The following is a 25,980-nucleotide window of genomic DNA, read 5'->3' on the forward strand; positions in this document are numbered from 1 at the left end:
GGGGGTCAGTTCTGGTCTGTCTGCCACCCTTCCAGCTGGCACTGAGGACTGCTGACTGAGGGTGCTGAGTGCTAGGAAGCAGGCACCTTGAGTGGAGCCTATATACACACCCAATGTACCCCAAGGGGGGCTCTGATAGCAATAAGGCAGACGTCCCTGGGCAACCGCTTGGAGCATGACAGCCCCCTCCCCCCAACCCAGGAACTGCTGGCTTCCAGACAACGTTGCTACAAAAGGACCCTGTAATGGAGCTTGCTCCTATAGTCAGCACTCTACCTGCCCACACACCCAATAGCCCAGGTCTCCAAAATCAGTAAGACAGATCTCCCTGTGGGTGAATTCAGGTCCGTCTGCACCCCGCTTCTGGTCAGCACTAAGGACTGCTGACTGAGGCTACTGTGTGCTAGGAAGGTGTCTGCACCCGCTCCCAACATACTATTGGTGGGGCTCTGATAGTAACAAGGCAGACCTCCCTGGAGGTCCATTTGGAGCATGCCAGCCCCCTTCCCACCAGGTAATAACTGCCTACTGTTGGACTGATACATATTCCTATAGAAGGTCTCCTGCAGGGAAACCAAGAGGTGGTTCAGCTGTTAGAAATTGTTCCCCCAACTACAACAGCACTGCTAGGGCTCTGAAATCAAGAAGACAGATGTCTCAGAGGTCCTTCCGGAGAGTGCCAGTCCTTCCTTCACCTGATATGAAGTAAAGTCAGCCTGTGCTTCCCCTGAATGCTAGCTCAGATATAAGCAGCCACCATAGAGCAGGTAAGGAAGCCTCAGGCAAAACCAGGGGGCAACACCCAGCACCACAGAGGGCTCACTAAGTGTAAGCTTTCCTACTAAAAACTTGATTGCAGAAACAGAGCAGGGGAGGGAATAATAACCAGAGAGAGAGGTCTGCGCCCCCATGGATAGACTGATGAGTGTGCCGTATTGCACTTTAGTGGCAGTGCCATCTCATGGCAAGATTCATGGCCTGTTCTCTGGTATATTTACGAGACACTGAAAATTGAAAACCGAGATCTAGAACTTTCAAATCCTAATTAAATCAGGGAGGGAGAAGGAGCTATCACAGGGTCAGAGATCAAGCGGTAAGCAAAGGCTCTTTCTTGCAGAAAATAATGCAGCCCAAACCAAATAATATTGGTGAGAACTGAGAAAGGTAACACCCTCAATAACTCCAGTGCTCCAGCAAAAAAATCACAGGTCACATAAAGACGAGAGAAACGCTGGTATACCCAAACGAACATGACGAAGCGAGTGAAACCGCATGTGTGGAAGCCCAAAGATGAACAGAGTAGAAGAATATAATACAAGGTTAAACATAATCAAAGAAGTACGAGAAAACACAGAGATCAAAAAGAAATGAGGAAAATAATGCACTAAAAAAACAAGGATTTTTTAAAAAGAAGAAAAACAAACCAAACAAAAACACTGCAACTGAAAGAAACAAACACTGAAATGAGAACCATAACGGAAGGATTTAACAATGGATTAAATCAGGCAGAACAAAGAATCAACAAACTAGAGGACATGATAGTGAAAATTATGGAGGCTGAAGAACAAAAAGAATGGGGACTGCCGTACACTGGGTTCTCTAGAGAAGCAAAACCGATAAAACATATGACTATATAGAGAGAGATTTAGATCAAAGAAATGGCTCACGCAGTTGTAATGGCTGGAACATTCTAAGATTAGACAGAGGCTTTTCCCAATTTATGTAGCCACAGGGGCTAGAGAACCCAAGATTGGCAGGTCAGAATGCAGGGCTCTTGCTCACAGGCTGTGAGTATCGACCAATCCCAAGACTGGCAGGCAAGACCACAAGGCTTCTCCTGATTCACATAGGTGCAGGGACTGGTGAACTCAAGATCAGCAGGTCAGAGAGCAGGGCTCCGCTCACAGGCTATGAAGATCGAGACAACCCAAGATCAGCAGACAAGCTGATAGCTCAAGTCCCAAGAACCAGAGGTCACACAAACAGGAGGGAGCCGTAGGATCCAGAGCAAGCAAAAAGCTACAATGTTTGCTTATATTCAGATGCAGCCCACACCCCCAAAGAGACTCTCTTTCAACCGACTGGCTACTACAGCAGAACCCATCATGGGAGCAATCACATATAAACACTGGGATTCATGGGCCAGCCAAGCTGACACACAATCTTAACCACCACAGAGACTTAAGACTGCGGAACACAGCTTAGTAAAATTATGGAACACCATCAAAGATCCGGGGCAGTTCTGCTCTGTCCTACAGGGTCGCTATGAGTTGGAATTGACTCAATGACAATGAGTTTGTTTTTGGTGTCAAGAGATCTAATCATGGGAATTCCAGAACGAGATGAGACAGAAAAATGGACAGAAAAAATATCTGAAGAAGAAATGACAGAAAATATCTGACAAAGAACATGAATGTACAAATCCAAGAAACCCAAAGAAATTCAAGCAGGAAAACAAAAAGTTCTACACTGAATTCTTAGAAGAAACTGCAGGGACAATGTTGTTGGGCCTACCTTTTAACAATGGATTATCTAACATAATAACAACAGCACAAACGGCAGAAGACAAAATAAACAGGACTTCACAAAAATTAAAAAGTATTGTTCACAAAAAGACTTCACCAAAAAAAGTGAAAAGATAAGCTACCAACTCGGAGAATATCTTCAGAAACCATATAACCAATACGAATCCAATAACCAATATATGTATAAAACTTCAAAAACTTAACAAAAAGACAACCCCATCAAAAAATGGGCAAAAGACTTGAACAGACATTTCACCAAAGAATATATACCTATGGCCACCAAACACATAAAGGTGCTCAACATCAAAGAGACGCAAATCAAAACCACAATGAGATTAACATTTCATGGCCCCTAGGATGGCCTCCTTCAAAAGACAGAAATAGAAATATCATACGATCCAGCATCCCCCCCACAAGGAATACATCCTAGAGAAATAAGAGCCGTCACATGAAAAGACATATGCACCAAAAAACCAACAAAACCCGCTGCTGTTGAGTCAGTTTTCACAATAGCATAAAGATGAAAACAACCTAAATGCCCATCAAAAGATGAATGGATAAACAAATTATGGTACATACATACAATGGAATACTACACAACGATAAAGAACGACGATAGATCCGCGAAGTATCTCACAACATGAATGAATCTGGATGTCCTTATGCTGAATGAAGTAAGTCAATCACAAAAAGACAAATACTGTATGAGGCCACTATTATAAAAACTCAAGGAAAGGTTTACAGACAGAAAAAAAAAATCTTTGATGGTTACGAGGAAGGGGAGGGAAAATCATTAACCAGTGAGTAGAGAAGTTTTAACTCTGGTGAAGGGAAAGACAACACACAATATAGGTGAAGTCAGTACAACTTGTCCAAGATATATATCCTGATATCTTGAGGGACCAAGGTACTGGGGCTAAGGGCTGGACCCCATGATCTTGGTGGACATCCAGGTCAACTGACATAACACAGTTCATAAAGAAGATGTTCTACATCCTACTGTGGTGAGTAGCAAGTGAGGTCTTAAAAGCTTGCGAGGAGCCATCTAAAATACATCCGTTGGTCCCATCTTGTCTGGAGCAAAGGAGAATGAAAAAAAAAAAAAAATGCGAGGAAAATATCACTCCAAAGGACTAATGGACCACATGAACCACAGCCTCCACCAGCCCCAGCACAGAAGAACTAGATGGTGTCTGGTTGCCACCACTGACATCTCTGACAGGGATCACAACAGAGGGTCCCTGACAGAGCAGGAGAAAAATGTAGAATAAAATTCAAATTCACAAAAAAGACCAGGCTTACGGGTCTGACAGAGACTGGAAGAACCTCTGAGACTATGGCTCCCAGACACCCTGTGAACTCAGAGCAGAAGCCACTCCTGAAGTCCACCTTTCGGCCAAAGATTAAACAGGCTTATTAAATAACACATGTGATGAATGTGCTTCGCAATCCAATCAAGTATACGAGACAAAATGATAGACACCTACCCAAAAGCAAAGATGAGAATTTCTGACAGGAAAATGGGACAAATGGAAACTGGGAACCCTCGGTGGAAAGGGGAAAAAGTGCTGACCGTTGCGGGGATTGCAATCAAAGTCACAAAACAATCTGTGTATCATTATTTTACTGAGAAACTAATTTGCATCGTAAACTTTCACCTGAAGCGTACACAGAAAAAAAGAAAAATAACATACTTTGGCAAGAATGTAGGGAAACTGGAACCCTTACCATATCGCAGCAATTCCAATGCTAGGGATATATTCACTATATAAAACAGCGACACAAACATATGTACACCAATGTTAATTGCAGCATTATTCACAAGAGCCAAGAGGTGGAAACAACCTAAATGCCCAGCAATGGATAAATGGATCAACAAAACACAGTACATATACACAATGCCATACCACTCAGCCAGAAAGAGAACTGAAGTCCTGATACACTTTACAACATGGATAGAGCTTGAAGACATTATGCTGAGTGTAATAAGTCAATCGAAAAAGGACAAATAATGTATGATCTCATTTACATAAAAAGTAAGAAAAGGCAAATGTTAGAAACCAAAGCTTATTAGTGATTACCACAGAAGAGCGGAAGGGGGAAAGGGGATCGGGGTGTCACTGCTTATGCAGCACTGAGCCTCTGTACACGATGATGGAAAAATTACTGTGATTAAGGGTAAGGGCTGCACAGCCAATTAATGTAACTGCTGTCAGTAAGTTGTACACCTGTTAAAAGCTGAATTGGCAAAAATTGTGTCACAGATATATTTACAACAACCACAAAAACGCTGAGACTGCTTGCGTACAAACAATCTGATGTCTTCGTTTGGAAGTCTGGGGTCATGGTTTCATGGCATATCCCAGTAAATTGGACTAATATCATGTTTAGAGCTTCTGTTCTATGTCCTAGTTCACTGCATAGTGCCTGGGGTCTTAAAAGCCTGCAAGCAGCCATCCAAATTACAACTGGCCTCTATTCACCCACAGCAACAGCATCAGGAATAAAATGAAGACAGGTAAAGTGTGGTTAATTACCTCCATGAACAACTGCCTCCTTTGCCATGAGACCAGGAGAACCGGATGATGCCCGGCTACCATTACTAAACATTTTGATTAAAGACTCCATAGAAGAATCCTGACCAAAAGGGAGAAAATACAAAACATAATTTCAAACTCTGAAGGACTCCTGACTTTCTGGAGCCATGGAGTCTAGACGAATCCCTTAAACTACTGCCCTGAGATAAACCTTAAAACTTAAACCAAAAATATCCCCATGAGTCTTCTTTAAACCAAACAATAAACCCAAACCCACTGCCATCGAGTCGATTCCGACTCATAGCGATCCCGTAGGACAGAGTAGAACTGCCCCATAGAGTTTCCAAGGAACACCTGGTAGATATGAACCACCAACCTTTTGGTTAGCAGCTATAGCACTTCACCACTACGCCACCAGGGTTACGGGCTCAAAGTGAAGACAGCAACGTGCAAGAGTAGATAGGAAATTCAGGGGTCAGTTAGTTTATATTAATGGGGGAGAAATAATTTGGTAAAGAAGGATGAGAATGGTAGCACAACTTGAGGAATGTAATCAATATCACCTAATTTTACATGTAGAAACTTTTGAATTGGTATATGCTCTGCTGTGTATACTTTCAACAACAAATTAAATAAAAAAGAAGAATCTGCATTCAGCACAGTAACCATGAACCTCACCCTAAGTATGCTGTGCACTGGGATGTCCTAGGAACGGCCGCTAGAAGCCAGCAGATCAGCAAGGCAAACAGCCTGGCTTACTGCATCCTGAGCTCAACTTGTAAAAAATGTCATCTATCATGCATACTTTATGACATACTCAACATGCTACACTGAAGATACTGTTTCCATTTATAGATAAATACCCAGATTTGGGAACATGTTCAGAAACGTGGTAGAAATGAAGTGAGTAATCAAAAAGGACCAGGCACTCATAAGTATGAAGTGAAATATCGTGTTTCTCAAAGCTTTTGTCGTTAGGTGCTGTACAGTCGGTTCTGACTCACAGTGGCCCTATGTACAACAAAATGAAACGCTGCCGGATCCTGTGCCATCCTCAAAATCGTTCCTATGGTTGAGCCCACTGTTGAGGGTCCTCGTCTTTTTCACTGACCCTCTACTTTCCCAAATATGATGTCCTTCTCCCAGGACTGGTCCCTCCTTATACCTTGACTGGTCTCAAGGTAATTGAGACAAAGTCTCGCCATCTTCACTTCTAAGGAGCATTCTGGCTGTACTTCTTCCAAGGCAGGATTTGTTCATTCTTCTGGCAGTCCATGGTGTACTCAATACTCTTTACCAAAACCATACTTCAAATGCACTAATTCTTCTTCAGTTTTTCTTATTCATTGCCCAGTTTTCACATGCATATGCAGCGACTGAACACACCATGGCTTGGGTTAGGAGGACCTTAGTCCTCAAAGTGACATCTTTGCTTTTGAAAACTTTAAAAAGATCTTTTGCAGCACATTTGCCCAATGCAGTATGTCATGTCATTTCTTGACTGCTCCTCCCATGGGTGTTGACTGTGGATCCAGGCAAAATCCTTGAGAATTTCAATATTTTCTCCATAAGCTTATTTATTCTTTTTATTTTTTATTGTACTTTAGATGAAGGTTTACAGAACAAACTAGCTTCTCATTAAATACTTAGTACACATACTTTACTATGACATTGGTTTACAACCCCACGACACGTCAACACTCTCCCTTTTCCACCCTGGGTTCCCTATTACCAGCTTTCCTGTTCCCTCCTGAATTCCAGTCCCTGCCCCAGGGCTGCTGTGCCCCTTATTCTGGTTTTATTCCATGGGCCCGTTCAACAACTTTGGCATCTAAGTTCAGGAGGGATATAGGTCTGTAATTTTCTTTTCTTGTGATGTCTTTACCTGGTTTTGGTATCAGGGATACGCTGGCTTCATAGAATGAGTTTGGGAGTATTCCACCCTTTTCTATGCTCTGAAATACCTTTAGTAATAGTGGTGTTAACTCTTCTCTGAAAGTTTGGTAGAACTCTGCTGTGAAGCTGTCCAGGCCAGGGCTTTTTTTAGGTGGGGAGTTTTTTGATTACCTTTTCAATCTCTTCTTCTGTTATGGGTCTATTTAGTTGTTCTACCTCTGTTTGTGTTAGTTTAGGTAGGTAGTGTGTTTCTAGGAATTCATCCATTTCTTCTGGGTTTTCAAATTTGTTAGAGCATAACTTTTCATAGTAATCTGATATGACTCTTTTAATTTCAGTTGGGTCTGTTGCAATATCGCCCGTCTCATTTCTTATTCAGGTTATTTGCTTCCTCTCCTGTTTTTCTTTTGTCTGTTTGGGCAATGGTTCATCAATTTTGCTAATTTTTTCAAAGAATCAGCTTTTGATCTTCTAATTCTTTCAATTATTTTTGTATTTTCTATTTAGTTCTGCTCTAATTCTTACTATTTGCTTTCTTCTAGTGCCTGAGGGTTTCTTTCATTGTTCTCTTACTATTTGTTCAAGTTGTAGGGATAATTCTTTGATTTTGGCTCTTTCTTCTTTATGTATGTGTGCATATATCGATATAAACTGACCTCTGAGCACTACTTTCGCTGTGTCCCAAACGTTCTGACAGGAAGTGTTTTCATTCTCATTGGTTTCTATGATTTTCTTTATTCCATCCTTAATGTCCTCTATAACCCAGTCGTTTTTGAGCCGCGTACTGTTCAGTTTCCAAGTGTTTCATTTCTTTTCCCTGCTTTTTCTGTTACTGATTGCTACGTTTATGGCCTTATGGTCAGAGAAGATGCTTTATAATACTTCAATGTTTTGGATTCTGCTAAGGCTTGCTTTATGACCTAATATGTGGTCTATCCTAGAGAATGTTCCATGTGCACTAGAAAAGAAAGTATACTTGGCTGCTGTTGGGTGGAGTGTTCTGCATATGTCTATGAGGTCAAGTTGGTTGACTGTGGCATTTAGATCTTCCGTGTCTTTATTGAGTTTCTTTCTGGATGTCCTGTCCCTCACTGAAATTGGTGTGCTAAAGTCTCCTACTATTATTGTGGAGCTGTCTGTCTCACTTTTCAATGCTGATGGAGTTTGTTTTATGTACCTTGCAGCCCTGTCATTGGGTGCAAAAATATTTAATATGGTTATATCCTCCTGGTATACTGTCCCTTTAATCATTATATAGTATCCTCATTGTTTGTGGTGGATTTAACTTTAAAGTCTATTTTGTCAGAAATTAATATTGTCACTCCTGCTCTTTTTGATTGTTGTTTGTGTATTTTTTTCCATCCTTTGAGTTTTAGTTTGTTTGTGTCTCTAAGGTATGTCTCTTGTAGGTAGCATATAGACAGATCATGTTTTTTAATCCATTCTGCCCCTCTCTCATCTCTTTATTGATGCATTTAGTCCATTTACATTCAGCGTAATTATGGATAGGTATGAATTTAGTGCTATCATCTTGATTTTTTTTCTGTATGTTGTTGACTATTTCTTGTTTCCACTTAGTTTTTTGTGCTGAGTAGTTTATTTTTATATATTGCCTTTTCCTCATGTTCGTTGTTGACTTTATTCCTGCTGAGTCTCTTTTTTTCTTGTGTTTTATTTTGATGTGCAGGATAGTTTGACTCCTTTGTGGTTACCTTAATATTTACCTCTATTTTTCTAAATTTACACCTAGCTATTATTTCTTTGTATCGCCTTGTCTTCCTTTCCATATGAAAGATCTATGACTACCTTTCTTAGTCCCTCTTTATTTTAATGTTGTCTTCTTTTACATAATAACATTGCTGTTTCCCTTTCTTGAGCATTTTTTTCTCTTATTTTTGTGATTTCCCTCTCTGGGTTGACATCTGATTGTTCTGTGCAGCGTTCTAGTCTTGGGTTGAAACCTGGTATTATTGATCTTCTAACCAAAGAACTCCCTTTAGCATTTCTTGTAGTTTTGATTTGGTTTTTACAAATTCCATAAACGTCTGTTTATCTGCAAATGTCCTAATTTCACCTTCGTATTTGAGAGACAGTTTCGCTGGATATTTGATTCTTGACGGGCAATGTTTTTTCACCAATATTTTATAGAAGTCATCCCACTGCCTTCTTGCCTGCATGTTTTCTGCTGAGTAATATTCTCAATGACTCTCTTTTGTAGGTGACTTTTCATTTATCCCTCGCTGCTGTTAAAACTCTCTTTATCTTTCATTTTGACAAGTTTGATTATATCTTGGTGACTTTCTTCTAAAATCTACCTTATGTGGAGTTCGATGAACATCTTGGGTAGATATCGTCTCATCTTTCACGATATCAGGTAAGTTTTCTGCCAATAAATCTTCAACAATTCTCTCTATTTTCTGTTATCCCTCTCTGTTCTGGTACTCCAATCATTCGTAGGTTATTTCTCTTGATAGAGTCCCACATGATTCTTAAGGTTTCTTCTTTTTTTTTAATTCTTTTTTCTGATTTTTCTTCAAATATATTGGTGCTAAGTGCTTTATCTTCAAGTTCACAAATTCTGCCTTCCACTTGCTCAATTCTGCTCCTCTGACTTTCTACTGAGTTGTCTAATTCTGTAATTTTACCGTTAATGTTCTGAATTTCTGATTGCTATCTGTCTATGGATTTTTCCTGCTTATTAAATTTTTCATTCTGTTCTTGAATAACCTTTTTAATTTCTTCAACTGCTTTATCTGTGTGTTCCTTGGCTTGTTCTGCATATTGCCTCATTTCCTTCCTGATGTCTTGAAGGGTTCTGTATATTAATCCTTTGTATTCTGCATCCAGTAATTCCAGGAAAGCACTTTGATCTAGAAGATCCCTTGATTCTTTGTTTTGAGAGCTTGTTGAGGAGATCATCATCTGTTTCTTTATGTGACTTGATATTGACTGTTGTCTCCGAGCCACCTATAAGTTATTGTTTTAAATTATTTTACGTTTGTTTACTGTATCACAGCTTCTTGCTGTTTTGTTTTGATATGCCCAAATGGGTTGCTTGAGTGAGCTAGCTTGATTATTTTTGCCTTTGGAGCTCTGACATCCTATCCCCAGATGGCTAGAGCTGTTATCAGGTATATCAGTCTAGGAGTCCATTCACTTTTCTTATATGAGTTCAGCTCAGGTGTCCAGGTAGCTGATAATCAAGTGTGTGGTACAGGCCCTGTCCTACAGTCTTGGAGGGACAGGGGTGATTGGCGTAGGTACGGTTATCTGGTTGCAGCAGGGGGTCATGCTTTGAAAGAGGCAGGGGGCTGAGAATCATCCCCCAAGTTTCTCTGAGGAAAGCATGTCCCTCTTCCCTAGAACGTACAGGTGGGTGGGTTCCGCAGAGGGACCATGGGCACGCACTGTTTTTGATTGTAAGGACTGGGAGGTGCCAGATATCCCTGGACCCCTGTCGCAGGTGGCTGGGTGATCTGAATGGAGCCACCAGTCCTTAGGCCCCTGATGTGGGTAGGTGAGGACCCTGTTTAACAGGCAAAATGGTGTCAAACATCAAACACCCACCTCTCCACTGCACAGTTGAAACCATTGTAGTCTGCTAACAAGGGCCTATTCTCCTGAAATAGGCCCACGCAGGTCCATGCAGGGGGAAATGTACTCAAAGTCCCCGAACTGTTTATGCCTGGACAGGAGCCGCTTCTGTCCTGAGCTCCCCCAGTTAGTGGAGCTGGCAAATTATCTTTTCCCCCTACTTGCGAATTTATTCCTTCTCCAAGGCCAGGAGGATTGCTCTAGGCATTCAACAGGGCCTATCTCAGGGCCAGGAAAATCCACAGCTGCCGAAGCCGGCTTGGGGGAAGGGAAAAGTGCAGTAAAGTATACCCAAATACTTAGCTTTTGCTGAGAGCACCATTCTTCTCTGGTTCCAAAGGTGTGAGTAGGCTGTGTGGCTGGCTGCTTCTCCCTGAGGAATCTGCGACTGAACGCTAGTACCAGCCTGCTGCAGCCACTCTTGAAAATGGTGCCTGAGGGATCCCGGCGATTCAGGTTCTGTAACTCCTCTCTACTTCTGAACCGTTTCTCCCTCCCCCTTCTGCTCAGTTCATTTTCTAACTTTGCCTTTGATGTTCAGGGCTCCTGGCTTGTCATAAATATACTCGTTTCACTTGTTTTTCGGGTCTTTGTCGTAAGAGGGCTCACCAGAAGCATCTGTCCATTCCACCATCTCAGCCCTACCTCCTCTCCATTTATGTTTGATGTTGCTTATTAGGTCAGTTGTAAGGATTTTTGTTTCTTTATGTTGAGATGCAATTCATATTAAAGGCCGAAGCCTCTGATCTTCATCAGTAAGTGCTTCAAGTCCTCTTCCCTATCAGCAAGCAGAGTTGTGTCATCTGGGTATCACAGATTGATAATGAGTCTTCCTCCAATCCGATGCCACGTTCTTCTTCACAAAGCCCAGCTTCTCTGATTATGTGCTCAGCATACAGATTGAATGGGTATGGTGAAATAGTACATCTATGACTCACACCTTTTCTGATTTTAAACCATGCAATATCCCCTCATTTCAAATGATTGCCTCTTGGTCTATGTACAAGTTCCAAAGGAGCACAATTAAGTCCTTCCGTTCTTTGCAAAGTTATCCATAACTTTTTAAGATCCACACAACTAACAGCTTTGAACAGTCAATAAAACACAGGGAAATCTCTTTCTGGTATTCTCTGCTTTCCGCCAAGATCCATTTGACATCAGCAATGATATCCCTTATTTCACATCCTCTTCTGGATCCAGTTTGAATTTCTGGCAACTCCCTGTTGACGTACTGCTGCCACTGTCTGAATTACCTTCAGCAAAATTTTACTTGCGTGTGATATTAACATTGTTCGATAATTTCTGCTTTCTGTTGGATCACCTTTCTTTGGAATGGGCACAAATATGGATCTATTCCAGTCAGTTGGCCAGGCAGCTGTCTTTCAAATTTCGTAGCATAGACAAGTTAGCACTTCTAGTGCTGCATCCGTTTATTGAAACGTTTCGGTTGTTATTCCATCAATTCCTGGAGCCTTGTTTTTTGCCAATGCCTTCAGTGCAGCTTGGGCTTCTTCCTCCAGTACTATTGGTTCTTGAGCATATGCTACTTCATGAAATGGCTGAACGTCCACCAACTGTTTTTGGTACGGTGACTCTGTTTTTTCCTTCCATCTTCTATTGATGCTTCCGGCATTATTCAATTTTTTATACATTTAATCCTTCAGTATTGCAACTTGAGGCTTGAATTTCCTCTTCAGTTCTTTCTGCTTTGCCAAGAGAGTTCTTCCCTTTTGGTTTTTCTAATCCCAGGTCTTTGCACATTTCATTATAATACTTCACTTTGTCTTAAGTTACCATTTGAAATCTTCTGTTCAGCTCTTTTACGTCATCATTTCTTCCATTTGCTTTAGTTATTCTCTCTGTTCAAGAGGAAGTTTTGGAATCTCTTCTGACATCCATTTTGGTCTTTTCTTTCTTTCCTGTCTTCTTATGACCTTTTGCTTTCTTTGTGTATGATGTCCATGATATCATACCACAACTTACCTGGTCTTTGGACAATTACTGTTCACAGCATCAAATCTATTCTTAAGACAATCTCCAAATTTAGGCGGCATATACTCAAGGTCATATTTGGCTCTCATGGACTTGTTTTTAATTTTCTTCAACTTCGACTTGAATTTCCACGTGAGTAACTGATGGTCTGTTCTGCGGTTGTTCCCTGGCCTTGTTCTGATTGATGATATTGAGCTTCTCCATTGTCTTTTTCCACAGATGTAGTCAATGTGATTCCTAGTGAGGTCCAAGTGTATGTTGTTGTTGTTGTTGTTAGATGCCGTCGAGTTGATTTTGACTCATAGCGACCCTATGCACAACAGAACTAAATGCTGCCCGGTCCTGAGACATCCTTACAATCATTGTTATGTTTGAGCTCATCGTTGCAGCCACTATCAATCCACCTCGTTGAGGGTCTTCCTCTTTTCCGCTGACCCTGTACTCTGCCAAGCATGATGTCCTTCCCCTGACAACATGTCCAAAGTATGTAAGACACGGTCTCACCAACCTTGCCTCTAAGGGGCATTCTGGCTGTACCTCTTCTAAGACAGATTTGTTCATTCTTTTGGCAGTCCGTAGTATCTTCAATATTCTTCACCAACACCGCAAATCAAAGGCATCAACTCTTCTTCAGTCTTCCTTATTCATTGTCCAGCTTTCACAGGCATGTGATATGACTGAAAATACCATGGCTTGGGTCAGGCGTACCTTAGTCTTCAAGGTGACATCTTTGTTCTTCAACACTTTACAGAGGACCTTTGCAGCAGATTTACCCAGCAGTATATCAACAGGGAACTGCCAGAAATTCAGGCCCGTTTCAGAAGAGGATGTGGAACCAGGGATATCATTGCTGATGTCAGATGGATCCTGGCTGAAAGCAGTATATTGACAGGGAACTGCCAGAAATTCAGGCCGGTTTCAGAAGAGGACGTGGAACCAGGGATATCATTGCTAATGTCAGACGGATCCTGACTGAAAGCAGAGAATACCATAAGGATGTTTACCTGTGTTTTATTGACTATGCAAAGGCATTTGACTGTGTGGATCATAACAAATTTGGGATAACACTGTGAAGAATGGGAATTTCAGAACACTTAATTGTGCTCATGAGGAGCCTTTACATAGATCAAGAGGCAGCTGTTCGGATAGAACAAGTGGATACTGATCGGTTTAAAGTCAGGAAACGTGTGTGTCAGGGTTGTATTCTTTCACCATACCCATTCGATCTGTAAGCTGAGCAAATAATACGAGAAGCTGGAATATATGAAGAACGGGGCATCAGGATTGGAGGAAGATTCGATAACAACCTGCATTATGCAGATGACACAACCTTGCTTGCTGAAAGTGAAGAGGACTTGAAGCACTTACTAATGAATGAAGATCAAAGATCACAGCCTTCAGTATGGGTTGCACCTCAGCATAAAGAAAACAAAAGTCCTCACAACTGGACCAATGAGCAACATCATGATAATTAGAGAAAAGACTGAAGTTGTCAAGGATTTCATTTTACTTGGATCCACAATCAACAGCCATGGAAGCAGCAGTCAAGAAATCAAAAACGCATTGCATTGGGTAAATCTGCTGCAAAGGACCTCTTTAAAGGACCTCTAAGTGTATAGTCATCGTTTACGTCATTGAAAAAAGGTATTTCTGATGAATAAGTCATTGGTCTTGTAAATTTCTACCATGCAATCCTGGCATTTTTTCTATTACCAAGGCCATATTTCCCAACTACTGATCCTTTTTTGTTTCCACCTCTCACATTCCAATCACCGGTAATTATCAATTCATCTTAATTGCACATGTGGTCCATTTCAGGCTCCAGAAGTTGGTAAAATCTTCAATTTCCTCATCTTTAGCATCAGTGGTTGGTGTGGATATTTGAGTAACAGTTGTTAACTGGGTCTCCTTTGTAGTCATATGGATATTATCCGGACAGCATTTACTTCAGGACAGATCTTGAAATGCTCTTTTTGACAATGAATGTGATGCTACTCCTCTTCGTTGTGTCACTCCTGGCATAGTAGACCATATGACTGTCCGATTCAAAATGTCCAACATCATTCCATTTCAGCTCACTAACACCTGGAATATCGATCTTTATGCAATCCATTTAATTTGTGATGATTTTTAATTTTCCTGGAGTCGTATTTCATTCCAATTGTTAATGTATGTTTGCAGCTGTATCTTCCCATTTTAAGTTGTGCTACATCAGCAAACAAAGTTCCAGAAAGCTTTACTTCATCCATGTTATTAAGATCAACTCTGCTGTGAGGAGGCAGCACTCTCATATTGAGTGCCTTTCAGCCTGAGGGACTCATGTTCCACCACTATATCAGACAACGTTCCACTGCCATCCATAAGGTTTTCACTGGCCAATCTTTTTTTTTGAAGTAGACTGCCAGATCCTTCTTGCTAGTCTTAGTCTGGAAGCTGCTCCGAAACCTGTCCAGTAGAGTGACCCTGCTGGTATTTGAAATCCTGGTAGCACAGCTTCCAGCACACAAGCCACCATAGTACAACAAACTGACAGACAAGAGGTGGCTTCCCAAAGCACTTCTGCTGTATTTGTAGAAAATAAAACCCATTTGCCCATGAGTCAATTCCAACTTATAGCAACCCTATAGCATAGAGTAGAACTGTGCTAATAAGGCTTCCAAGGAGCCTTTGGTAGATTCAAACTGCTGGTGACCCGGTTAGCAACCAAGCTCTTAACCACTGTGCCACCAGCAGAACCCCAGTAGGAGAGGTAATAAAATAGCTGATAAAAGATGAAAGGGTAAGTAATAAAATAGCTGATAAAAGATGAAAGGGTAAGTATTGAGTTTAAATAATTATTTAAACTTCTTCAAGAAACCTAAGGCCCTTGGAAGCATTAACTCTGGCATCTGTGTGAGGACACGGGCCCTGTTAGACAAAGGAAGGGACAGCACTCCCCTGTCAAATCTCATCCCAGGAGCTACCGGTACGACCGGCAGAAGGTCATAACTGTGCCTGGTGCAGAAATCAGCAGTGGCCAGTCAATCAATTCCAGAGTTGGGAGGCCTCTGCACTAAAAGGAAGATCACGTGCACAAACTCCTGCTAGCCGAGGGACTTCAGACAGACAGTTTGGAGTCCTTGGGTGGCAGCACGGTGGTTAAGAGTTCGGCTCCTAATCAAAATGTCAGCAGTTTGAATCCACCAGGCACTCCTTGGAAACCCTACGGAACAGGTCTACTCTGTCCTATAGGGTCGCTATGGGCCGGAATTGACTTGACGGCAATGAGCTGTTTTTGTTTTTTTGGCTGGTACGAACAGTTAAGCGCTAAGCTACTAACCAAAAGGCTAGTGGTTTCAATCCACCTACAAGCACCTCAGAAAAGATCTGGTGACCTATTTCCAAACAGTTCTAATCTGACACACACGGCATTTCCATGAGTCAGAACCAATTCGATGGCAACTTTTGTTTTTTTTCTTTGCCTTCAAGTCTGCATTTCCTCATCTGGGTAACATGATGATGACACTGTCTTCTGACCAGAACCATGGTGAGAGTTAACTCAGGGTGTTCAGGAGCACCCAACCCCACACCCTGAGTCTGTGGCAGGTGTCCACCTTAGAGTGTGCTCCCCTCAATTGTTTCAAATAAAGTTAATGAGGCCCCTTGAAGCACAGTACCTTAAGTAGACTTTCAAATAAATATGCAATCTTGACCAACTACAGGTATGCACCTGACATATGTAAAAAGGAGGAATTCAAAGGACACTTGAGCCTTTCCCATTCAGAGTAGACAGAGGAAGGATGCGCTCATGGTGCCCTCTTTATTCACATCTCCAAGGCCCACGGGGTGGCAATGCCTAGGACTGCACAGGCTGTGCCAGAACCCAGAGGCCTAATAATACAGCAAATCTTCCCTCCTGCCCCGACCTGCAGAATCAGGACACCTGGGAGCACCAGAAGTTTCTCTAGAACCCTTCACAGGATCACAATCAATTCTGTGCAACCTGTGAGATAAGCCTGAAATGTGCTACTGATATCCAAATGATACACAGTGAGCTTGGGTACAATTATCCACACAGCTCCCCACCACCATGACCCACCTGCAGAGGCATCCCAGGAGTGGGCTCACCAGCGCTTTTCACCTTTGATGTATGTGATGCTGTAATGCTGACATCAAAAGGGTTTACAGCTTCTCACAAGCTTGTGTACCACAGTTTGAGATGCATGTGAAAAGGACCTTTTCTTTTTCCTGATAAAGGATGGTTGGCAGTGTTTATTACCCTTGGTCAGCTGGCAGTTCCAGGGAGCAAGGACCCCACCTCTCATCTTTGCACAGGGACTACTGTGCAGTGCACACAGTAAATTATCTAAAATGCAAATTATTAAGAGTAAAAACTACCCCACCCCAATGAAAAAAACACAACTTATGTATACAAAAACCTTATCAACGTGGTCTCCAGAGCAGGAGGAGTAAGACTGTTTCCACATGGAACCCTCTGGACTCATCGAAATCACTGTACATGTGTACAAGTCTGTTCAATTTAACACATTTACTAACACCATGATATCTGAGGGCCAGCTGGCCCAACTAGCCAAGAGTTCAGATGGTTTATAAAACTCAGTTTTGTGAAGACTAGTTCTTCTAGGCAGTGTTTCAGAAAAAAAATTAAATTCTTTAAAATTGAACAGCTAGAGGAATTCGAGCTTTGGACAGGCATTAAAATACAATGCAAATCTTCATCCCCATTTCTGATTTAGGGATATGTGTTTCTTCAGAGCAAAGCATGACTCCTTCTGTGACTATATTCAAGGACTTATCAATACTTACCCTCGTCAGGACAACACTGGCACCAGGAAGGACCACACAGCTCTCAGCATAAAATTCCAGCTATGGAATCGCATTCCAAGATGGAACCACACTGCTGTCAGAACATCAGTTTTCTCCCGTGTGGAGCACAGTCCCTCTGCGCGGGGCAGGGTCCCTCCCTCCGTGAGGGGCAGGGTCCCTCTGCGCAGGGCAGGGTCCCTCCGTGTGGGGCAGGGTCCCTCCGCGCGGGGCAAGGTCCCTCCTTGTGGGGCAGGGTCCCTCCACACGGGGCAGGGTCCCTCCACACGGGGAAGGGTCCCTCCCTCCGCTCGGGGCAGAATCCCTCCATGCAGAGCTGCCCTGAGAGACAGGGAAGAACAGAGCCTGAAAAGTTCAGGGATGGCAAGTAAGAGCTGTGGCTATGACTATTACAGCATTAATGAGGTTCTATAAAGCCTGCAAAACAGCATACACCCCACATCTGTTAGGAGCCTCCTCCTCCTAAGAGAATGGCGTAAGGGTTCAGATTCAATTCACTGTCCATCTGTCTTATCTACAACTAAGAAATCTGAAAGTTACAGTTCAAGGCCTACTGCTGTCCCTACACCCATACACGCCAGGGTAGGCAGTCATGCAGAAGCTGAGTGAGGCAGGAATCAGAAAAACGAATGCTCCGTGCGCTTCTGCCAAACAGCACAAATTCACAGCAGGCTCAAAACCAACACAGACATAACACATTCTTACTTTCTTGAGTAATGCATTTTAGCTGTTATCTGAAAGGCTGGAGGATAAGTCTGCTCAGAGGTACCTGGAAGAAAGGCCTGGCAATCTACTTCCAAAAAAAAAAAAAACAACCAATGAAAATGCTATGGAGCACAGTTCTCCCTGACACACAAGGGGTCACACGAGTTGAAGTCGACTTAGCAGCAACTGGCTGATTTTCCTGAGCCCACGTCCAAGCACAGGCCGCCCCCGGGTCACAAACGCCTGACTCACACACAGCCCCCCGTCACGAACCAACCCCAGTAAAGTCTATGATATTAAAAAGTCAAGCTACATACAATGGTTCATGATAACAAACGGGCGCTACTTTGTAACACGCGTCAAAACATTATTATTATTATTATTATTATTATTATTATTACTACTACTACTACTGTATTATTATGTTGAAGCTGTTTTTGTGTATCTGGAAGTGTTTTTTATACATAGGAAGGTACACAATCTATGACAAACATCGGACTAACTGACGTTAGATACAAACTATACATAACTGTTCTAACTTACAAATTCAACTTAAAGACAGACATAGGGACAGAATTCATTCATAATCCAGTACTAGAAAAGCAAACCTTGTATCTGCAATGCTCTGAAACTTTCCACTAAGATCATCTGAAATCAGGCCAGAGCTGCTGTGTTCATAGTCCCAGGTTCTCCACTAGCTCCTGTAGAGCTGCCGTGTTCAAGCCCCCAATCTCAGCCCTAAGTTCCCTAGACATGAGACATAAAGAAAGTAAACAACAAAATGGCAGATGTAAATTCTATCGTAACATTATTTACACTAAATGTAAATGGACTAAGCTTTCCAATCACGAGGCAGAGGTTAACAGACTGGATTAAAAAAAAAAACATGATCCAACCGTATGCTGTCTACAAGAGGCATTAGCTTCAAAGACACTAACAGGGTGAAACTGAAAGGATGATCTACTTCTAAAAGCCGGTTAATGAAAACTCTATGGATTACAAAGGCCTGATCTGCAAGTGATGACAGGAATTTCAGGTCTGGGGAGTATTTCATTCTGTAGTGCATGAAGTCACCATAAGTCAGGGGCCAACTCGACAGACACTAACAACAACATATGAAAAAAGACAGAGCTTTCTTCTTAAGGTCAGGAACAAGACAAGGATGACTGCTCTCATTAGTGTTATAGCATATTGTACTGAAAGTCCTACCCAGAGCAACTGGGCAAAAAAGAAATAAAAAATACCCAAACCAGGAAGTAACAAGTAAAACAATCACTTTTCACAGATGACATGATCCTATACATAGAAAACCTAAGACGCCACAATAAAGCTGCTGTTGTTAGGTTCCACCAAGTCTGTTCCAGCTCATAGTGACCCTATGTGAAAGAGAACAAAACACTGCACAGTCCTGCACCATCCTCATAATCATTGTTATGCTTGAGCCCACAGCTGCAGACACTGTGTCAATGCATCTCATTGAGGGTCTTCCACTTTTTCACTGACCCTCCACTTTACCAAGCATGATGTCCTTCTCCAGGGACTGGTCCCTCCTGTTACATGTCCAAAGTATGTGAGACGAAGTCTCATCATTCTTGCCTCTAATGAGAATTCTGGGTGTACTTCTTCTAAGACAGATTTGTTCATTCTTCTGGCGGTCCATAGTATATTCGATATCCTTCGCCAACACCATAATTCAAAGGCATTAATTCTTATTTCATCTTCCTTATTCATTGTCCAGCTTTCACATGCATATGAGGCAATTGAAAACACCATGGCTTGGGTTAGGTGCACCTTAGTCCTTAAAGTGACATCTTTACTTTTTCAACACTCTAAAGAGGTCTTTTGCAGCATGTTTGCCCAATGCAATACATCGTTTGATTTCTTGACTGCTGCTTACAAGGGTCCCAAGTAAAATGAAACCCTTTACAACTTCAGTATTTTCTCCATTTATCATGATGTTGCTTATTGGTCCATTACAAGGATTTTGGTTTTATGTTGAGGTATAATCCATACTGAAGGTGTGGTCTTTGATCTTCACCAGTAAGTGCTTCAGGTCCTCTTCACTTTCAGCAAGTAAGGCTGTATTACCTGCATAACACAGGTTAATGAGTCTTCCTCCAGTCCTGATGCCCCATTCTTCTTCATACAGTCCAGCTTCTTGGATTATCTGCTCAGCATACAGGTTGAATAGGTATGGTGAAAGGATACAACCGAGACTCATACCTGACGTTAAATCACAGTTTCCCCTTGCTCTATTCGAATGACTGCCTCTTGATCTAAGTACAGGTCCCTCTTGAGCACAATTAAGTGTTCTGGAATTCCCATTCTTCACAATGTTGTCTATAATTTGTCGTGATTCACAGAGTCGAATGCCTTTCCATAGTCAACAAAACACAAGTAAACATCCTTCTAGTATTCTCTGCTTTCAGCCATTGTCATGGATTGAACTGTGTCCCTCAAAAAATCTGTCAACCTGGATAGGCCATGATTCCCAGTATTTTGTAATTGTTCACCACTTTGTCATCTGATGTGATTTTCCTATGTGCTGTAAATCCTATCCCTACGATGTTGAGACAGGATTAGTGGCAGTTATGTTGACGGGGCAAGACTCAATCTACAAGATTAGATTGTGTTTTAAGTCCATCTCTTTTGAGATATAAAAGAGAGAAGCAAGCAGAGAGACAGGGGACCTCATACCACCAAGGAACAAGAGCCAGGAGAAGAGCGCGTCCTTTGGATCCTGGGTCCCTGCACTGAGAAGCTCCTAAGCAGGGGAAGATTGATGACCTTCCCCCAGAGTCAAGAGAGAAAGTCTTCCCCAGGAACTGGCACCCTAAATTCAGACTTCTAGCCTCCCAGACGGTGAGAGAATAAACTTCTCTTTGTTAAAGCCATCCACTTCTGGTATTTCTGTTATAGCAACACTAGATAACTAAGAGAGCCATGATCCATCTGACATCAGCATATCCTTTGTTCCACAAACTCTTCTGAAGCCGGCTGGAATTTCTGGCAATCATCATTCCTGAATGATCTACAGTAGAATTTTACCTGTGTGTGGTATCAATGATATTGTTCAATAATTTCTGAATTCTGTTGGATGACTTTCTTTCGCATCATACAAGTATAGATCTCTTCCAGTCGGCTGGTCAGGTAACTATCTTCTAAATTTCTTGGCATAGACAAGTGAGAGCTTCCAACACTGCATCCATTTGTTGAAACATCTCAATTGGAATTCCGTCAATTCCCGGAACCTTGTTTTTCGCCAATGCCTTCAGCACAGCGCAGACCTCTTCCTTCAGTATCATCGGTTCTTGATCATATGCTATCTTCTGAAATGGCTGAACGTCAACCAATTATTTTTTGTACAATGATTCTGTGTGTTCCTTATATTCTCTTTTGATAACTTCCTGCATCATTTAATATTTTCCCCATAGAATCCTTCAGTATTACAACTCGAGGCTTGAAGTTTTTCTTCAGTTCTTTCAGCTTGAGAAATGCTGAGCATGTTCTTTCCTTTTGGTTTTCTATCTTCAGGTCTTTGCACATTTCATCACATTTCATCCTTTGTCTTCTCAAGCCACCCTTTGAAAACTTATGTTCAGCTTTCTTACTTCATCATCTCTTCCATTTGCTTTAGCTACTCGGCATTCAAAAGCAACTTACAGAGTCTCTTTTGACATCCATTTTGGTCTTTTCTTTCTTTCCTGTCTTTTTAATGACCTCTTGTTTTCATCATGTATGATGTCCTTGATGTCATTCCACAAATCATCTGGTCTTCAGTGATTAGTGTTCAGTGTGTCAAATCTATTCCCGAGATGGTCTCTAAATTCAGGTGGGATACCCTCAACGTCATACTTTGGCTCTCGTGGACTTATTCTAGTTTTTTTCCAACTTCAACTTGCATATGAGCAACTGATGGTCTGTTCCTCATTCAACCCCTGACCTTGTTCTAACTGCTGATGCTGAACTTTTCCATCATGTTTCCACAGATGTAGTCAATTTGACTCCTGTGTATTCCATCTGTGAGGTCTACACGTATAGTCACTGTTCATGTTGTTGAAAAAAGGTATTTGCAATGAAGAAGGCATTGGTCTTGCAAAATTCTATCATGCTATCTTCAACGTCGTTTATATCACCCAGGCCATATTTTCCAAACACCAATCCTTCTTCATATCCGGCTTACACATGCCAATCGCCAGTAATTATCAGTGTATCTCGGCTGCATGTTTGATCAATTTCAGACTGGAGAAGTTGGTAAAAATCTTCAATTTCTTCATCTTTGGCATTAGTGGTTGGTGCATGAATTTGAAGAATATGTTAACTGGTTTTCCTTGGAGGCATATGGGTATTATCCTATCATAGACAGGCTTGTACTTCAGGATAGATCTTAAACTGTTCTTTTTGACGATGAATGTGATGCCATCCCTCTTCAATTTGTCATTCCCAGCATGATAGACCATATGACTGTCTGGTTCAAAAAGCCCAATACCAGTCCATTTCAGCTCGCTAATGCTTAGGACATCAATGTTTTTGTGTTCCATTTCATTTTTGACAACTTCCAATTTTCCTAGATTCATACTTCGTACATTTCACGCTCCTATTATTTATGGATGTTTGCATCTGTTCCTTCTCATTTTGAGTCGTGCCACATCAGCAGATGAAGGTCCCAAAAGCTTGACTCCATGCATGTCATTAAGGTCAACTCAACTTTGAGAAGGCAGCTCTTCCCCAGTTATATCTTTAGTGCCTTCCAACCTGAGGGGTTCATCTTCCAGCACTATATCAGACAATGCTCTGCTGCTATTCCTGTTTTTCACTGGCCAATTTTTTCAGAAGCAGACTGCCAGGTCCTTCTTCCTAGTCTTTCTGAGTCTGTAAGTTCCGCTGAAACCTGTTCAGCACGGGTGTCCCTGCTGGTATTTGAAATACCGGTGGCAAAGCTTCCAGTATCACAGCAACATGCAAATTTACCTTATAACCCAACAATTACACTCCTAGATTTCTACCCAAGAGAAATGAAAACACACGGCCATATAAAGACTTGTAAAGGATTGTGTATAGCACCATTATTCATAACAGCCAAAAAAAGTATAAACAATCAAATATTCACCAACTGGTGAATGGATGAACAACATGTGGTCTACCCATACCATGAAATGAAATACTATTTAGCAATAAAAAAAAGAAACACTGATACATGCTATAACATGAATAAACTTCAAAAATATAAGGTTAAGTAAAACAAGCCACACATTAAAAACCCCTTAATTAAATGTCCAGAAAAGGCAAATCTATAGAGACAAAAAGTGGATTAGTGATCACTTGGGGTGGGAGTTTTGAATGAGGATTAACTGTAAATGGCCATGAGGAATCTTATTGGGGTAATGAAAATGTTCTAAACTGGAGTATGATGATGACTGGACAACTCAGTAAATCTACAAAAAAATCATTGTATATTTAGTTACTTAACACTGCACACTACGAAACGTTTTCCAACAGAAGATTTAATACCACTTAACACTAATAGTAACTTACCCTTATACAGCACATTTCCTACACAGTCTCATTTGATCTTCATAACCATCTAATAGGTATTTCTACCATGTTATGGAAGAAAGAATACAGGCTATAGTAGGCCAAGCAACTGGCCCACCCAGGCTCAAGTGATCATTATTGGAGCGGATGTCAACCAGAAGTCACCTGCTGGAGAAGTCTCTGTCCTTCCTCTTCACTGACCAACTGGGCAGTCTAAGTCACAGGTGTGGCCTCTGTAAGCCCATGCTAGTGAAACACAGATCAAAAGGCTGGGTACAGACAGAACACATACATGAGACTGATTGAGAGAACACAAGTCCACCTGGGGAGTCAGGAGGACTCAAAAGCAAACAAATAAAAACCTCTGGGGATAAAATTTCTTTGTGTGACTTGTTAGTACCCAAATGTGTATTAAACACAGGAAATGGTTTCCACCACAATTCCATGTTTGTCTGTCACCCTGGAGACCATACCACAGAGGGAAGCAGGCAGTAGGGACTCTTAGAGCCTTAGCACCATCTCCCCACTGAATTCCTTCCTACAAAGTCACACCTGCCCAGGGCACGCGTTTATTTACAGGTATGATTTACATGGAAAACCAGTACCAAACTGCAGGGTAAGGGACAGCCGTGCAGACTCCTAACCAGCATAAGTGCAGGGCACTGGGCACGCACCCTCCAGGCCACAGCCTCCAGACGGCGAGCCCAGGGTAACGATTTTCTAGGACAATCACCAAACTGCTGGAAGTCTGTCAGGTACTGCAATCTGCGCTACAGTATCATTTCTGCTTCAATCTCAATCAGTTGAGGAACTGTATCAGAAAATGGCAAGAAATACCACTGGGCTCGCGAGGCAGCGAGACTGTCAAGAGTACTCTACCACGAGAAAGGACAAGTCAAGTCCTAGTCGCCCAGATAAGCACCAATTACACAGAGTTTAGTAAACCATCATTACCCATATCGTTACCCTATAACACTAGAGTTGACATCGTACGACAGCCTCTCTGGGGTTAAGAAGCTCTGCTTAAACCTCACTTCCAAATTATTCCCACAGCCCCCTCGTGACATCCACTCTGGGCTGCAAACCGAGCGCACACACCGCAGGCCTCGAATCCACACCCCCTCAGGGCTGCGCCGAGCAGCCGCACCCACAGTAACCATCTTGGCTCCCTCGCAGAGCCCAGAATTCCGCTCCCAGACTCTGCACAGCGGTTTCGGTTCTCGAGTCGCCGGTTCAGGCCCCAGGGCTTCCCCTCGGTGCCGGACTAACAGGCGGCCCGCCCCTTCCTTCCCGACGATCCACGCAGGACACCGGCGAACTCCAGCCCCAGAGCAGCTCTGCCGCGCGCCGGGGACGTGGGGCCCGGGGTTCAAGGGTCAGGGGCTGGGGGTCGGGGTCCGGGGTTCAAGGGTCAGGGGCTGGGGGTCTGGGAGACCAGGGATCCCGGGTCCCAGGGTCCAGGGGCCGGAAAACCGGGGCTCAAGGGTCCCGGGTGGTTTCGGGGGGCCCCGCCGGAGAGGCCGAGACGATGAGGGACACGACCGGCCGGGCCGCGAGGCCCCGAACCGTCACCGCCGCCGCCCTGTAGGGTCCCAGGCCCCCCCGGTGGCCATGGGGCGCGGGTGGAGGCAGCAAATTCCTGACCTGGGTCCGCGGCGGCTCGGGGGTGCGCGGCGGCTCGGGGGTCCCGGGCGGGCACTGGGAGTTTCCTGCCAGCGTGAGTCACTCGGGCGGGCCGGGAATGCGCCAGGAAGCGCCGGGCCTCCGCCCCTTCCTCCCGGGGCGGGGCTCTCCCGGCTCCGCCCCTTCCTCCCGGACACACACTCTCCCGGCTCCGCCCCTTCTTCCCGGGACGGGGGCTCTCCCGGCTCCGCCCCTTCCTCCCGGACACGGATTCTCCCGGCTCCGCCCCTTCTTCCCGGGACGGGGGCTCTCCCGGCTCCGCCCCTTCCTCCCGGACACGGATTCTCCCGGCTCCGCCCCTTCTTCGCGGGGCGGGGCTCTCCCGGCTCCGCCCCCCCAGCTCCCGCTCTCCTGGCCCCAATCCCGCTGGCTGACCCCGCCCCTCCCCAGCCCCCTGCTCTCCCGGCCCCTCCCCAGCCCCCGCTCTCCCGGCCCCGCCCCACTGGCTGACCCCGCCCCCCAGCCCTCCTGCTCTCCCGGCCCCGCCCCCAGCCCCCCGCCCCGCTGTTTGACCCCGCCCCCAGCCCCCCGCTCTCCCGGCCCCGCCCCGCTGGCTGACCCCGCCCCCCAGCCCCCCGCTCTCCCGGCCCCGCCCCGCTGTTTGACCCCGCCCCCAGCCCCCCGCTCTCCCGGCCCCGCCCCGCGGCTGACCCCGCCCCACTGGCTGACCCCGCCCCCCAGCCCCCTGC

The 25,980-nt window shown here is 43.6% G+C and overlaps 1 protein-coding gene across 1 annotated transcript in view; it reads right to left on the bottom strand.

The window, feature by feature from the left end:
• Positions 1 to 25,398, bottom strand: part of CYFIP1 (cytoplasmic FMR1 interacting protein 1) — a 198,133-nt gene extending 172,735 nt beyond the window's left edge. The window contains exon 1 of the mRNA XM_049852609.1: positions 25,253 to 25,398. The gene's annotated coding sequence lies outside the window, so the exon portion shown is untranslated. The remainder of the gene's footprint in view (positions 1 to 25,252) is intronic.
• Positions 25,399 to 25,980: the final 582 nt, after the last annotated feature.

This window comes from Elephas maximus, chromosome 13 (genome assembly GCF_024166365.1).
Source record: "Elephas maximus indicus isolate mEleMax1 chromosome 13, mEleMax1 primary haplotype, whole genome shotgun sequence".
NCBI classification, from domain to species: domain Eukaryota; kingdom Metazoa; phylum Chordata; class Mammalia; order Proboscidea; family Elephantidae; genus Elephas; species Elephas maximus.